This window comes from Rattus norvegicus, chromosome 15 (genome assembly GCF_036323735.1).
Source record: "Rattus norvegicus strain BN/NHsdMcwi chromosome 15, GRCr8, whole genome shotgun sequence".
Taxonomy (NCBI): Eukaryota; Metazoa; Chordata; class Mammalia; order Rodentia; family Muridae; genus Rattus; species Rattus norvegicus.
This window is the reverse complement of record NC_086033.1, coordinates 96,123,559-96,141,516: the sequence shown is the minus strand read 5'-3', so window position 1 is coordinate 96,141,516 and position 17,958 is coordinate 96,123,559. Positions and strand designations below refer to the sequence as shown.

General features: G+C 36.7%; 1 non-coding gene across 1 annotated transcript; it reads right to left on the bottom strand.

Annotated features, from left to right (window-relative positions):
* Positions 1-582: 582 nt before the first annotated feature.
* On the bottom strand, positions 583-657 carry Trnaa-agc65 (transfer RNA alanine (anticodon AGC) 65). Its single transcript has one exon. It is a non-coding gene; the product is annotated as a tRNA-Ala (tRNA).
* Between the last annotated feature and the right edge of the window lie 17,301 nt (positions 658-17,958).

The window sequence follows — 17,958 nt, the reverse complement described above, 5'->3', positions numbered from 1 at the left end:
TCCTGAAAGAGAGGATGGACTGAGAAGAATTGAAGATGAAAATAATTAAATTTAATATTTAAAAATAAGAAAAATTCAACAATAACTGCTTAAAGCAATTTAAAAATATATGCTAATTTAAATAGTATACAATTGTTTTCTTGGTTATACAAAAGGCATGATTATAATACATATGCTTTTCATAATAAATACAGCAATGCAAATGCTATTAATAAAGCAAATTTTTAATTTATGGAAATCAATCAACATTCTGACATAGTGTAGAAAAAGAATTACGTCTGAGACAAGATTGCAAGCAATAACTTGTTATCTTGCTGTATTTATTGTTGGAAATATTGTTATACTCCGTAAAATATAAACAATATGAATACAAAATAAACATGTTATATTCCTTTCTTTTTATATATTTCTCATTTTTCAACTTGTGGTAGCATATTAGCGGTTTTATTTTACTTTTTGGAGAAAGTAAAATAAAATACGACATGTAAAACTTTCCTTCACAACTCATTATTTGATATGTACAAGCTATATTTAACTATATTTAAATTCTTATTTTCTTTTTTTTTCTCTCTTTTTTCTTTTTGTCGGAGCTGGGGACCGAACCCAGGGCCTTGTGCTTGCTAGGCAAGCGCTCTACCACTGAGCTAAATCCCCAACCCCTAAATTCTTATTTTCTAAATGCTGCTTTTTCCTTCTACAATGTAGTTTAGTTGTATTAAAAATTTTTCATGCATTGAGTCATTTATTCAATATAGATCCGAATCACAGCTTCCCTCCCTCCTCTCCTTCTATTCCCACCCTCCCATCAACCTTCTTCCTTTACCCCTAGCCCTTATCCTCAGAGAATATCAAGTGCCCTTGCTAGGTACCAACCCACCATGGCACATTAAGTCACATCAGTACTAAGCACATCCTCTCCTACTAAGGCCAGACAAGGCAGTCCAGCTAGGTGAAAGTGATTTAAAGGCAGGGAACAGAGTCCAGGTCTGAGACACCAGGAACTCTAATTGTTGGGGGACTCACATGAAGACCAAACTGCATATCTGCAGTACGTATGTGTGGGAGACCTAGTCTAGTCTTTTTAGCTGTTGGCTCAGCTTCTGTGAGCCCCCAGGTTGGTTGGCTCTGTAGGGTTTCTTGTGGTGTCTTTGACCTGCTGACTGCATCAATCCTTCCCTTGCCTATTCTACAAGACTACTTGAGTTCTGCCTAATGTTTGGCTATAGGGTCCCTGCCTCTGTTTCCATCAGTTGTTGGATGAAGCCTCTCAGATGACAGTTGTGCTAGGTTCGTGTTTGCAAGCATAACAGATATAATTAATACTGTCAGGTGTTGTCTTGCTCTCCTGGACTGAGCTTCAACTTGGGTCAGTCAGTGGTTGGCTATTCTCTCAATCCCTTCTCCATCTTATCCCTGTACATTTTGTAGGCAGTACAAATTTTGGTTTGAGAGTTTTGGGAACATGTTGATGTTCCTGCTCTCTCCACTTTACATCCTGTCTGGATATAGAAGATGATCACGACAAGCTCCACATCCCATGCTGGTAAGAGTCTTCCAAAACTAAACATTCCAGTTCTACAGAAGGATAAATAAAGAAACTAATAGAGAATTTGTCACTTGAAAACAGGGTTGGAGTACTAGAGTTAAATTTCTCCTCATGACTATATGATCATAAGTACCATGTTTTCTACTTGGAGGCAGAGAGCAGGTCAGTTCTTGGAGCAGTAATAAACACCCCTAATTCCAGAAATTGTAGTACTGAGACAAGAGTCTAAGGAGTCCATGACAATTGTAATGTATGAAACAACCTCAAGGCCAGTCTAGACTCCATAAGACCATATACCAACCAAAACACTTAAGATATATATATATATATATATATATATATATATATTCTATAAAAATAGCAAGAACATTTAAATTTTTCACCTGGAAATTATATTCATAAAAATAATTAAAAATTTTGAGCGCATTGTAATATTATTATCTAGTTGTGTTTATATTTCCTTCCACTAGTCTATGATATGATTTACTACTTGAAACTGTATATATTTATACCATAACCCTTCTAACTATCTTTTCAATTGTAAGAGAGTGAGGATACTAAAAATAATCCCTGAAGTTTTCTTGTCTTAAAAAGTTAAATGTGTGAAATTGATTAGCTTCAAATTTTCAAAGTAATTATAAAGTTGCCTTTCTGTGATAACCACAATTAGAAAAGTCAAGGGTAACTACATGTTATTTTCTGTTCCATATTAACTTGATATTCATTAGTTCTCATTCTTATGCCACCTCCTCTTCTTCCTACACTTTCTGCTCTGATTTTGTTTCTTTTCCTTCTTTTTAAAAAAGATGTATTTATGTGTTGTATATAAGTACACTGTAGCTGTCTTCAGACACACCAGAATAGGGCATCAGATCCCATTACAGATGGTTGTGAGCCATCATGTAGCTACTGGGATTTGAACTCCGGACCTCTGGAAGAGGAGTCAGTGCTCTTAAACACTGAGTCATCTCTCCAGCCCTTCTTCAGCTTCTTAATAATTGCCTTATTCTTCCATTTTTTTGCTAAATTTAGATTTACCCTGTATATAGTAACAAAAATCATAAATATTAATCAGATATAATTTATATCAACTTAATACATATACTTATTATTGTTATTGTTGTTGCTGCTGCTGTTGCTACATTTATTCTCATTCTCAATCTTGCTTTTTCTTTTCTTCATTAAATTAGCTTTAACCTAAATATAAAGTTGCAAAAATTGTAAATATCCCCTGAGAAATAACACCATCTTTCAATATGTTTATGTATTCTGTAGTAAATAAATAAAGGAAAAATATATAACTTGAAAACCTGTGTGAGTTACTTAAATGGTAAAAATTTAGGTGTTAGTGTTTTACTGTAAGAGGGTTTGAAATATTTCTATAATGTATTTTAATCTTTTTAGAGCCACCATATTCCTTCCTGTCCTTCTTCCATGAAACAGTTTTTCCTCAACTCCTCCCCCACCAATTTCATTTTTGCTTGATCTACCGAGTTGAACTAGAGATTCATTCCCTAACAGATGTAGGGAATTTTATATAGGAGAAAGCACAACTTACCAGTGGTTACATCATTAAAGAAAAGGGTACTACTTCCCCGAACAATTAATATTCAATGTACCTAAGTTCTGTCTATACAACTTAGTGAGATGCACATGCAATGCTGATTTATTAGTCACCCAATTGTGCTGTAATACGCTAGAAATATTTGTTCACATATAATTGTAACATATTAGCAATGATTAATTATTTTAATTTATTAATTTTTTCTATGCTAATTTGATTTGACTAAATAGAATTTGGAATGGTAAATTTTAAAAAGTGTTGCAAAGTTTTAAACCTTTTTATATCAATAAAAATTTTAATTTACTTGCACATTTGTATTAAAAGCTTATTATTAGATACTGAAAAGGAACCACGACAGGCTTGGTTAAAAAAAAGCAACTTTAAGAAGAAATTAGATATGTCTGAAAAAGTATAGCTAAGGGAGAAAACTAAACAGATATTTTCACAAATAACTTTAAAATATAGAGAAAAACAATTAGGAAATAGTAGTGGAATTTTAATGTATCAACACGGCTACTCTGGCAAGGGATCACATCCAAAGACCTAGGACTGTATAATCCAGCTGTTTTAAAGACATGAAGAATTCAGCTGGTTTAGAGACATGAAGAATCCAGCGGACTTATAGACCTGCTGTTAGTATGTGCCTTTGATCTCAAACAATGACTTCTTTATTTCTCTTTCAGTTCTTTTCTTCCTCCTCTGAAGGACTCCTGAGCTCATCCTAACACTTGAATATGTGGTCTGCATCTATTCCCATCAGTTGTGGATGAAGTGTCCCTTTTCTTTCTGATAATGATTCTGCTAGTTTCTGAACTCAGCAAATTCTACAGGGAGGACATTTTGTAGCATGAAAATGTTGTGCTTCGCTTAGTGTCCCAATCCCTCCACTTGTGGCCTTGCACGGTTACAGGGGACGGTTGGTTCAAGCTACATGTCTTCCACTAATAAGAACCTTCACTAGTCTCACCCTTATAGGACCCACAGAGATCCCATCGCATTAGGTTTCTACCTTGTTCCCGAAATTTCCCCCAATTCCAGTTGTCACTCCCATACTCTTTTTGTCCTCTATCCTTTTACCATGTGGTCGCTTTCCTTTATATTCTTACCTGCCCATAGTCCACTCCCCGGAAAAGGGCAGCCTCCTTGGGTGCCATCCCACCTGGGGCATCTAGTCTAATTAGGTGTAGGCACATCCTCTCCCACGGAGGCCCAACCAGGAAGTCTAAGTAAAGGGGAAGGTAATCCAATGGCAGGCAACAGACAATGAGACAGGCCCTGCTCCTCTTGTTAGGAGACCCACGTGAAGACCAAGGTGCACATTTACTACAGATGAGCATGGAGGTCTAAGTGCAGCTCCTGCATGCTTTCTGATTGGTAGTCCAAGCTCTTGAGCCCATGTGGTCTCAGGTTAGTTGACTATGTGGGTCTTTTTTTAAATTTACATTTAAATGCTATCCCCCTTTCCCTCTTATGGTCCATAAACCCCCTATCCCATCCCCTCTCCCCCTTCTATGAGGGTGTTCCCCCACCCATCCACCCACCCTTTCCTGCCTCCCTGCCCTGACATTTCCCTACACTGGAGAGTCCAACCTTGGCAGGACCAAGGGCTTCTCTTCCCATTTGTGCCCAACAAGGCCATCCTCTGCTACACATGCAGTTGGAGCCATGAGTCTGTCCATGTGTACTCTTTGTATGGTGGTTTAGTCCCTGGGATCTCTGGAGGTTCTGGTTGGTTGCTATAGTTGTTCTTCCTATGGTGTTGCAAACACCTTCAGGTCCTTCAATTCTTTCTCTAACTCCTCAAATGATGACCCCGTTCTCAGTTCAATAATTGGCTGCAAGTATCTACCTCTGTATTTGTTAGGCTCTGGTAGAGCCTCTCAGGAGACAGCTATATCAGGCTCCTCTAACTAGGGGAAGACAAAGTGACAAATCAGAGAAAGATTTGACAGACTGTGTCAGGGATAGGATATGCCGAACTCTTGACTAGAACACACAGGGAAGAGAGGCTACTTAAGAGATTAGTGCAGAGAGTTCCTTGGGGCAAGCTGGATCTTTATTGTCCAGTATTTCCAACCAGCAACCAGTAGCCAGCAACCAGCAACCAAATGACAACAGTTGGAAAAGAAGAAGCAGAAGCAACCACCAGTAGCAAGGGAATAGCAGCAGTCACCTTTCTTCCGTCTAAAGATGCTCAAGAATTCCAAAAGCAAACTATCTTCAGCTGGTAAAATCATGCCCCTGTCAGAGCAGGAGACAAATTATTTTTAGCTTCTTCAAATAAACTGAAGCAGCCCCATAGCCTACCCATGGAAGTAAAGCAAAACTATTCACATAACATTTTTGTGGGTTTTTTAACTTTTTAATTGGTTATTTTATTTATTTGCATTTCAAATATTATCCCCCTTCCTAATTTCCCTATCTCCTCCCCCTGATCCTGCCTCTATGAGGGTGCTCCCCGACTTACCCACCCACTCCTGCCTTAGCACTGTGGCATTCCCCAACCCTGAGTCATCAAGTCTCCATAGGATCAAGGGGCTCCACTCCCAGTGATGGCCTCTAAGGCAGTGCTCTGCTACATATCCAGCTGGAGCCATGTGTACTCTTTGGTTGGTGGTTTAGTCCCTGGGAACTTGTTGCTGGTTGGTTGATACTGTTATTTTTCCTATGGGGTTGAAACCCCTTCACATTTTTTTTTAAGAAACAAATTTCTCACTACAGTGCTTGGCCCCAAACCAGGCAATACTCTACTTAGATAATAGTGAGAGCAACTACTCATGGTTGGAATTTTGGTTTAAGACAGGGAGCTTCAGAAAATGTACACCCTGTTCAGAGTAAGATCTAGAAAATTTGAAAGGGTGGTGGGGAGAGAGAATAGGGGTATAGGAAGAGAGAAGGAAGAGAAAAATAAAATATCAACTCAGATTCAAACAGTCCAACTTCAAAGGCAACAACAATCCTCAGGTCATCGTGCACCAGGTTTATAGTTCAAACAAACAGAAAACTTGGACTCTGTGTATAACATGAATGCTAGAAAATTGTTCTGGCATACAAAAATGCATGCTGGCTACATCCTTTATAAGTTGGCTCTTAGGTGACACTACAGGCAAAATTCTCATATGTTTCTCTGACAACCAAGGTCAAGTGTCTGGAGAATATTCTTTGAGTCTGAAATACCAGAATGACTCTTGCTAGAGGGGAAAACTCTGATTCAAAACCATATAGTGTACTATACTGTGCACATCTATTCTGAAAAATAGACTAAAATTATATTCATCTATTCCTCAGAAGACAGATAAATTAGAGCAAAGGCCTAAAACTATGGGAGAACCCTCCATTTTAGTGCCTGGCAACTAAAATACAGCCTCTGGTGGCAAACAGCAAAAAGATCTATAAAAGAAGTTTAGTAGCACAAAGGTTCCTTCTCTCATTGGAATACAACAACAAGAAAGAAATGGAAGTTGCCACAGAGATACAATGACAGCTGCACTCAGGAAAGTTGTTGCTCAGGGACACCTTATAGCAGTATTTGGCAGGAGAATATACAGATGGTCAGCCCAGTGGTTATGTGACCGCACAAAATACCTGTAACCATGAACCAGAAGTGACTGCATAGGAGCACTCTGTACTTTCATTTAGTTGTGAAAAAAATTCTTTCTCTCCCACCCTGACTTCCAATTTCTCTCTCTCTCTCTCTCTCTCTCGCTCTCGCTCTCGCTCTCGCTCTCGCTCTTCCCCCCCGTGTGTGTGTGGTGTGTGTGTGTGTGTGTTTGTGTGTCTGTGTATGTGTGTGTGTGTTTGTGTGTATGCATACATGGGTACTTGTGTACAATGGTAATTTCAAACAGTGCCTAATTTTGTTAATTTTTTTTACATCTAGTTACCTCCAAAATGAATGAGACTGAGACTCAGATTTAACTAGATTTACTGCACAATACCTGGGTAGTTGAAGATCTATTCTAATCCTTGAAACTAAGATATCTCCAAGACAACATCCCTGAAATACTTTAATTTTTGAATTCGTCTGTCTGTCTGGGCTTCGTGTGTGTTCTTTCATGATGTCTCTCTGCACCCCTTTTGTGGCTGAATATCACTTACTTTTCCCTCTCTGTCCCTTCCATGGCAGGCATGGAAAGATCCCCCCACTCTTTATTCTGCCTAGCTGTTGACTGATCAGATTTTATTCACAAGGCAGAGAATACATGATAATTATTGTTTATACAAACTTGAAACAGAAGATATGTGGAATAAGCATTACAGTGAACAAAAACCTTATGCCTATACTTGTATGTATGTTTGTGTTGCATGTTGTTTGAATAAACAGACATGTATTGAGAGGTTAAAGTAGGCAGCCTCATCATGTGATCACAGGACCACTGGTTGACACAATGTCTTCCACTGGGCTTAGAGTTCACTAACTGTCTAGAATGGATGCAAATGCCTCTGCCACTTCTAGGCTGCCATCACAAACAGGCAAACTGTTGCAAAATACAGCTTCTTTATGGATGTTGGGATCCAAGCAGAAATCTCCCTGCTGTGAGGCTGACAAATTACTGAGTGAACCTGGGTGTTAAGTACCCCTGTTTTGTTTTTAAGAGAATTTATTTTGTCTCACTTGTGAACATACTCACATTTCCTTATGTTTCATGTTAGGTTTACTGAGAAGCAGATTTTACAGAACAAGACACACAAGAGAGCTGAAAAATACCCTTGGGAACTAATGTGTATGGGAAGAGGAAAATCAGCAGTGGCATTCATGGTATATGGCAGGTCTGATATGACAAACAAAATATTCAGATTGAAAACAGTTAAAAATTAAAAGTAAATATTTGAGGTACTAATTTGTAGACACCCATAAACATGTAGACACATAAATACTCCTATACATTTGTGTGTACTAAAACATTATTAGGAGTTACATTACAATCCTTCTAGGTGTATTTAATAAAATACCACATGGCATTGTTATTGTTAATTTTGATTGGATTGCAGGTTTAGGAGAGAAGAATCCTAGGCTTGCAAACTTGTCCAAATTGCACACTAATACCCTGAAAGCAGCCATACTGATCCTGCAAATATTTTCTTCCTGATACTTGTCTGGATGAGGAATTGTAGTATGGATTTTATAGCATATTGATAACTGGGCTGGTTTCTATCTCTAATAGAGGACTGTGTTGTAGATGGAAGCTTTATTAATAGTAGAATCTGCCCCAAGACTTATACTTTTAAATATAAGGAATGATCTGTCAATGAGAAATCTGAGGTCAGAGTCCATCTGCACAGGAATATTTAGTGAGTAGGAGTATGGTAGGATGTGCTCTATCTAGGGTAAAACATCTTGATCAGTTAACCTTTTTAAGGGTAAAGGCAGAATGCAAAGTGTCTGGGGAATAAGAAGTGAGGGTAATTTCATTGTATAAGAGAATGATAGCTGGTATGATGAGAATTCTGTTTTAAAACAGCAATAGATCTCTCCTGAGAGACACAGCCAGAATACTGCAAATATGTAGGCGAATGCCAGCAGCAAACTACTGATCTGAGATCGGGACCCCCGTTAAAGGAATCAGAGAAAGGACTGAAAGAGCTTGAAAAGGCTCGAGACCCCATATGAACAGCAATGCCAACCAACCAGAGCTTCTGGGGACTAATCCACTATCCAAAGACTATACATGGACTGACGTTAGGCTCCAACTGCATAGGTTAGTAAGAGCACCAGTGGAGGGGAAGCCCTTAGTCCTGCCAAGACTGAACCCCCAGTGAACATGATTGTTGGGGGGAGGGTGGTAATGGGGGAAGGATGGGGAGGGGAAGGCCATATAGAACGTGAGGGGGAGGAGTTGGGGATGTTGGCCCAGAAATCGGGAAGGGGAATAACAATCGAAATGTAAATAAGAAATACTCAAGTTAATAAAGATGGAAAAAAAATAAAGCAGCAATAGTTCCATGTTCATGCAGAAGCATGGGGTGAAATAAAGACTATAGTTTAACAGAAGAATCAAGCTTCGTTTTATCACTCACGATAAATTCAACCAGCCATTATTACCAGATAAAATATATAAATATAATATACAACGAATATACGATAATTATGAACTCTGTAAAATAATATTTTTTGTAGCTGTGGATAAAAGGAAAGCAGGGGGCTGAGGTCATTTTAGTTTATAGAGGTTCATGTTTGTGTATTCAGCGGCTTTCACATGTAGATTAATTAATCAGTTCTTAAAGAGTTGTTGTAACTTCAGAAAGCCATGGTCCCTGTTGGCTGCAATGGCTCCTTAGACATTGACATAGCTTATTCTCATTTGCTGGTTTTGATAAGTGTGGCTCCTGTTAATCTTTAATAAAAGAAACATTTTCTCATTGGTTTGCTCATCTCTTAAATAATTAACTGCCAACTTCCATTATTGAAAATATTGAAATCTTACATTTTCACACAAGGTCAAGTATAAGAAAATGAATTCCTTTTAAAGTTGTATTTATCATTACATTTTAAAACTGTTTTAAAAGAATCATACAAAATATTTTGGACACATTCTTTATGTTTCCAACTCCTCTCAAATCCTCTTCACCTTTGTACACACTCAGCTTCTCCTTTTTCAATTTCAAAAGCAAAACTCTAAAATGAAACAAAACACAGCAAAAGCAACAATTAGAAACAAAGACCGAAAACCCCAACACACACACACACACACACACACACACACACACACACACACACACACACACACACACCATTCAATCCATTCTATGTTGACTAATTTATCCTGAAGTTGGTTTCTGCCCTGGAGCATGGTGTTGTACTCTGTAAACTTAATTAGAAAACAACTTATATTCTTCTTCTAACATTATAAATTAAAAAGTAGCTTCTTGGCTATAGATGAGACTTTGAGTTTACTTTCTTTTCCACAATGAAATTTTGTCTGTTTTGAATTTGTACAGATTTTGTGTATGTTTTCACAATCCCAATAAGTTAATTTGTGAGTCAGCCATGTTGGGTCTGGAATACAATGTTTCCACAACCTCTGTTCTTACAATCTCTCTGCCTTCCTTTTTTCATATACCTACGAAATTTGAGGGTTGCATTTAATACATACATTCACAATTGGTTACTCTAAGATCCCCAATACTGTGTGCGATAGTTTGTGGATTTCTGTATTAATTAGCATCTACTGCTATTAGAAGCTTCTCTGATGAGGATAGAGAAATGCATTAATATACAAGATTAGCAAGATAACAATAGGAGTTGTTTTATTACTGCCTCCATTCAGCAGAATATTAGAAGAGCTTACACTAGGGCTCATGACTTATATAGTGTTTGGGTTTGTGCAGATTTACAATGTCAAGAATGGCTTTTACCTCACATAGTGGACTTTAAAATTATCAAAAAGTGGATAATTTTTTCATACCATTGGTGCTATTGTACTATTATATTTTGCCAACTGATCATTGTTGTAGGTCACAGAATTTGTAGCTGGTTGAGACTGATGATTTCTTTTTCCTCTGATAATGTGGATAGTACATTCCAGCAAAATGAACAATAATCATCCACAGAAATTAGAAGACTTCCACGTTCTGGAGTCTTTTTCAATTTAATCATTTGCTGTCTTAACGTTTTTATTATAGAAGTCTTTTACTTGCTTTGATATTGTTACTCTTGGAATTTTTTTGAGACTACTGTGAAAGGCATTGTTTCCGTAATTTCTATCTCAGTATATTTAATATTTTTTATATGGAACAACTACTGAGTTCTATGTGGTGACTTTTGTCTTGTTATTTAGATGAAAGCATTTATTACCTGTAGAAGTTGTCTGGGTTTGTTTTTAGAATCTTTTATGTATGTAATCAAATCATCTGGTAATTGAATCCCTTTTACATTTTGACAAAATATTGCATAATCTACATTTACATAAGACTAAAGCATAAAAGACACCGAGACTCCTTAAGTATTTCAGGGGAGCAGTCCAGGAGATTTCAATAAAGCTCGAGGATTATTAGTTAAGTACTTTGGTTTAGGTTATTTTTTTCCTGCACAAACACAACTGAAGGCCACAAATGTGGACTCACAGGTTCCAGTGAAAGGCACAGCAGGGTTTTACAATAATACACACACACACACACACACACACACACACACACACACAGACAGAGACAGAGAGACAGAGACAGACAGAGACAGAGACAGAGACAGAGACAGAGAGACAGAGATGGAGACAGAGACGGAGAGATAATAATTAAATGTTATTGGAAACATTAACTACTAGTACTAGGAAAGTAAAGACACATATTTTTATTGAACTTGAAGCCCCTTTTCAAATCTTGATTGATATTCTTGTGGATAGTTTTATTTGTAGCATTCTTTTTTTATTTATGATATTATAAGTATAATTACAACATCTCTACCTTCTTTTTCTGCAGGGAACCATGGCATTGGCCTGGCCTTGTTGTCTTGAGAAGCATGCATCATAGCTTTTCCAGGTCGCAGTACATGACTCCTTCGCCTCTCAGTCATGAGAGACCTGTGCACTCCCTCAGGCAGTGAAGCATTCAGGCCTCTGGTTTTTCTCTGTTTATTAATGGTCAAGGAAGCATGAAAGCTTGCTAGGACAATTGGTCTTCCCCATTGATCTCCTGTGTGCTTTGTGTAGCTTGCAAACTTCATTGTATCCTGGCAAATATAACTATATTGATCCTGGAAATTGCCATTATTCTGTTTTCTGATAAAGGTATAAAATTCTAATTGATCTCAATAAAATTGCCATTGCTTAAATTTTGCTGTCATCCCTCTCACTAGCTTGGTTTCATTCCTCATGGTCATATGAGTTGACCTGCGCTAAGTAGGAAAGTAAGTGCAGGCATTTTTATATTCCAGCCTTCCACAACCTCCCATAAACCCCACTTCCTGTTTTTCAAATTCGTAGTCTCTTTCTAGTTGTTATTACATAGATAGATGATTATCAGATATCAATCTACATCTATATCCAAGATTATTTATCTAATATTTTTTATATCTATAACTATCTATATTCCTAAACATATCCTCCTTAGTCTCTGTAATATTGTTTGTCTTCAACATAGGCCTACTTGGTATTGTATAACCAATTGGTGTCTTCTTTTCTCAAGAAAACATTTTTCCTGCTCTAAGTGTTCCTTAGATATGGGTTATGTGTTTTGTGTGTGTGTGTGTGTGTGTGTGTGTGTGTGTGTGTGTGTGTGTGTTGTGTTGTCCTTGTGGAGGTATTGTGGACCTTTGTCCACTCTTGGAATGTCTATTTTTGTCCGTCTTCAGCTCATGTTTGGGCAGTCACACTTTAAAACTTCATGGGTATAGCATCTGATATTAGGATAAGCAATTTCACAGAGAACTTACTCATTCACCTTTCACAGTCTCGTCATCACCTCTTCTGCATTGGCCATTCTAATAGAAGAGCAGGAGCTTAGATGTCTTGAGCTACAACCTCTATCTTTTTTTTTTCAGAGCTGGGGATGGAACCCAGGACCTTGCGCTTGCTAGGCAAGTGCTCTACCACTGAGCTAAGTCCCCAACCCCAAGCTACAACATTTAGATTTAGTCTTCCAAATACAAATTAAAATCACTCCTTAAATTTTGTTTAAAGGGTATTACAGAAGTGTTGTATACTTACATTTTAAAGAACTTTCTATAGTTAGTCTGATTACATCAATAGAGCCTTTGGACTGAGAAGTATCAGCGTGAAGTTCCATGTTTCGTATACATCAAAGAAATCAAATCTAACTTCATCATTTCCAAGAGCCATCTTAAACTTCAAAACAGATCCCTTTGGTGTACGTATGTTGTTATTTCATTCACAAAATAAATCTCTCAAACAAATTCGAGCAGTATGCCTCAAAGCTTGAGGGAATTTTTTTTTTTTGGTTAAGAACACAATTATGATTAAGGGCTTGAAGCAAAATATGTGTGATGTTTGAAGTTACAAGTTGAATGATGTGTTGACACTGTGAGAAATATTGGACATAGATGGTGGGATTTAATATATCAAAAGCAGTTCCCAAATGTATCACAGAATCCTGAAGATTATAGCCATAGCTTGGCTCTCTAATGTTCATCAAAAATCCGTATTTTGAGAGATCAGTTATTCGAATACACTCTATGTAACTGAGAAAAGTTATAGGGGGAGGGATTGTTGGGAAGTTTTTGTGGAGAAGAGAAAGACATGCATCGTGTCTTTTATATCTCTACTTATTCTGTTTATATTTTAAATTACCATTTATATTTATTATTATCATTCATAAAGACATTTTAAATAGCATCACCTTCATAGCTATACTTTTCAAGTAGATTGCTTTTGGGGGATTTTAGCTATAATTTTTTACATGTGCATAGATCTAGTGAATCCATAATTCCTTCTTTCCAAATATTTATTTCTTTTGATTGGATCTCCTATTCTAGGTTAGAGGTATTAACAAAATGAATTAGAACTATCAAGTACATTATCACATGATTTTACTCACGATTATTATCAAACATATTATATCTTATTTTCAAAATTCCTTTTGTATTTTTGTATTATTAATCACCTAATATTGTTCAAAAAATTATTTTTAAAGTTTATGTATCTGTAGTATTTACATCATTTCCCCATTTTGTTTCTCCAGCTCTTCCCATGTTCTTTCGAACACATTCAGATACAAGGACACTTTAAATACAGTTATCTTAGATGTGCATGTTTCAAAAATTAATCATGTGGTATCAGATAATCATTTAGGTGTCTCGTTAATGTGAAAACTAATTCTTGTCCTCTTAGAAGTCGTCTATTGTCAATTCTTCAACCAGGGATGGAGCCCTGTGAGATTTCCTTATCCATGTTGCATGTCACTTGGTTACCATCATTGTTCTGATATAGCTTAGGTAATCATATTATTGAGATTTCAAGAGTGTAGCTTCCCTAACATACATAAAAGTCAACCTTCCAGCAAAATTTCTAGTACTCTAGCTTGTGCACTCTTTCCGCTACACTTCTGCCATGTTTCCTGAGCCTTTGTGAAGAACTTGTATTTTGTAACTGTAATTTGGGGCTGATCAGCCAATTGTCTGTTGCCCTATGAAGTTTTATCAGGCATGCATCTCTGTAGTATTCTCTCCACTGAGGAAAACCAATTTATTTGATGAGGGATAAGATTACATTTTTCTTTTGGTATAAATATTATTATTAAAAATGTTGTTAGGGATTAGGAAGGTAGCAGTAGTAGGTTTCCTTCTAAGATCCCTGCTGTCATTACGACTGGGAATTTGGCTAGGGTTCCAGTTCCAGACTTTTTCCTATTGAATGGCTTTAATGACAAGTATTCAGCTGTTGGTTTCAAAAAAGTAGCTGCCTTCTTTGGGATATTTTGATATGCTGGTCATTGTTATGATTCATAAGTATCACTGCTGCTTAAGACTATTACTTGTTTTCACTAGGAGCATTAATAACACTCTTCTGCACTGTAAAATATAGTATTCAGAGTGAAGGACTTGGGTCAAATGTCTCAGGAAACATGTGAGAACTATGACCAAAGTGTCCTGTTACTTCAGCAGTTAGGACTTAGCTTTGAGATGTTTTATATGTATCTTTTAAGAAAACTTGTCCTACATTTCTAGATTTTTTAACACATAGGCTAATATTGAAAAGAAATTATTGTCAGTTTCATTTCCAAATCTGTCCAGTTGGTTTCCTTTTACATCAAAATTTACCATAATCATGACCTGAGATGCTAAGAAGTGTGCACACTGTCTTACATTAGGTGGTATGTCACAAAACCAATGTAATTCTGAAATCTTCAACAAATAGCTGACTGCCTTATTTGGTTTAAAGTAATGTTTATTTATGATTACTAACTCAACTGAAGTGCAACATTTAAAATATGTACATACATATGTCCATGTCATAGAAAAATGTGCATTAAGAATAAACCGGCATTCTCAAATTTTGGGAAGTGTAGGAGGTTTTGGCAAGATGGAGCAGTTGACAGCTGGAGAAAGACTGTATTTAGGAGACTTGAAGAACGTCTAGGTATAAAGAAGGGACTGAGCTCTAGAAGAAAGGGTTTTCTGAAATGTATGCTACTTAATTTTGTTAAATTGCTCATTAGCTTTGACCTGAGGATGATTTAACAGTTATAATTAATTCAGTATTTGCCTTGAGGTATTTTTCCTATCAACTAACAATGCTGCCCACTGGATCTGAGAAATATGATTTCAAATAACGAGTTTTATCCAAATCCAGCTCTGTCTACACAGTCCACTCAAATTCCAAGTCATCTTTAGTGATCATCTGCCAGTAAGAACGATGACAAACTAATCATAATTACAGCGAAAGTGGTTGTGAGAAGTAGGTGGTTTTCTTGGAAAGGAATGGGTGACTATCTGGAAAAACACCAGGATGCCTGGCAATGATTAATGATAACGTAATTCTTGTGATTTTTGGTCTTGTGCTCCCAACTTAATGGCTACATTCCACAGAACATAGAATCAATAGTCTACTCCCCTTGACAGGTGCACAACCACAGAGAATGATCTCCCTGGAGAAAAGCCAAGCTCCCAAAAGAAAGAAAATTGAAACAGAAGGGGAACTTGTTCAGATTTATTTATGACCAAAAGCAAAATTTGTACAAGTAGATGCTGATTCAGTAAGAATTACAAACTCAACAATCTGCAAGGCTGCCAGGCAACAAAAGGCTCACAACTATGCTGTATTGTATCTTTCCTTCCTATATCAAACAACAGTTTTAGTCAGCAAAATGTCTAAAAAAAATACAAATTACAGCAAAACAATGTGAAAATGTATATTTGGAATCCAGCAGCAATGTCAAGTACGTGGAACTATGGAACTTAAAACAAAGAGCACTTACTAAAATTTTATTTAAAAAAAAAAAGCACATATTGAGATACTGAGGGATGTGAACTCAATGTGAAATTTCAGACGTAGTGATGGCACGAGATTATCATAAATAAACTGAAGAAAATGATGCTCAAGGAGCTGACAGCTTGGGTCCACAGAATTAGGCATTTGGCAATATAGAATGTAGGGCAAGGGAATGCCTGCAAAAACACTATTGAAATATATCAATGCTACCCAAACAAAAACAGGCAAGAACAGTTTATTCAAAGATACAGCTACTCTCATTTGTCTCTTGGCAGAGTATCAGAGGAAAACAGAAAAGTTGTAAAGCCTTATGACAACAACACAGAGGCTACCAATGCGCCTTGCTTGAGAGCTTCTGGCATGGGAAAGCTGGTGGGTGTGCCATCACAGAGAAGTGCAATCTTTTGTGATTACTTAGACACACAGCATTAGTTAGTTCTTCCTCCTGTTAGGATGAAATATCCTACAGAAGCAACAGAAGCAAAATGGATTTTACTTTGACACTCTAAGAGTTGCTATCCTGTTGGTGTTCTCCTTTTCTTTCAGTGAACTGAATACCCAACGCGTGGAATGTTCACGACTACATTTAAGTTGTGTCTTCTCACTTCACAAACTATTTAGGAACTCCCGGCCACAGACATGCACAGAAGACTCTTTTTATGGTATTTCTGTATCCTATAAGGTTGACAGGAATAAGCAACACAAAAATATACTGATTTTTTTCAAAGTGTAAGTAGTACCAAAGTTAGTGACGTTTGGAGTTATAGTCCATTTCTTGTCCATGAGTCTGTCTGCTACTAACTTCTTAGCTGAACTTCTGAGTAAGCTGTATGAGATGATAGTTTGACTCCTGGAATATTTAATATTAAATCTATGTTTGTGAATATTATTGAGAAATCTGGCTCCCAATTTAATTTTAATCTGTTCTAATAGTTGTCAAACTGATTATTCCCTCCTCAATTTACATGACAGCACCAAATGTTTTTTATATGTAGTGATCGTTCTGATTGCCAGTCTTTATAAAGGCACTAGTATCTGTACTATTCTATACAGGTGGGGTTCAACCTGTGATTCATGACATCATGGAGTGGAATGAGCCTTTCAGAACTGTGGCTAACACCATCAGGAAACACATACATTTAAGCATAATTTATAACAGTAGTAAAACTACAGATATTAAGTAGCTACAAAAATCATTTTATGGTTGGGGAACAACACAACATGAAGAAATATATTAAATGATTAAAGCCAGTGCTCTATACACAAGTAAAGAAAATGTTCAACTATTAGAACAGATTAAAATTAAATTGGGAGCCACATTTCTCAATAATATTCACAAACATAGATTTAATATTAAATATTCCAGGAGTCAAACTATCATCTCATACAGCTTACTCAGAAGTTCAGCTAAGAAGTTAGTAGCAGACAGACTCATGGACAAGAAATAACTCCAAACGTCACTAACTTTTGTACTACTTACACTTTGAAAAAATCAGTATATTTTTGTGTTGCTTATTCCTGTCAACCTTATAGGATACAGAAGGTTAGAAAATGTAGACTATCCAGTCAATGTTCCTCAGCTAAAAACAGATGAGATTATATTCAAGAATGCCACATATAGCCAATGCTGACCAAAAGAACTTTATGTGTTGATGGAGAATTTCTAAAGGTTATGAAGGTTGCCTACATGTACCAATGAGAACTGAGCACAGAAGATGGGGCAAATACAATTGAAGAAGCTAAATTTTGAATTTGAGTTGCTTTAATTGATTTACATATAATCTCAAACCATCACGAGGAATTTTATGTTTATGAATGAAACTGAGTTCTCCGATGGTTTGTCCATGTATGAGTTTTTATATGAATAAACATATTTAAAACCCAACATTATTTGGATACTTAAAATATGAAGTTAGGTGGAAAACTGTGGGGTGAATTGTAATGCTTTATTATACTGATGGACATGT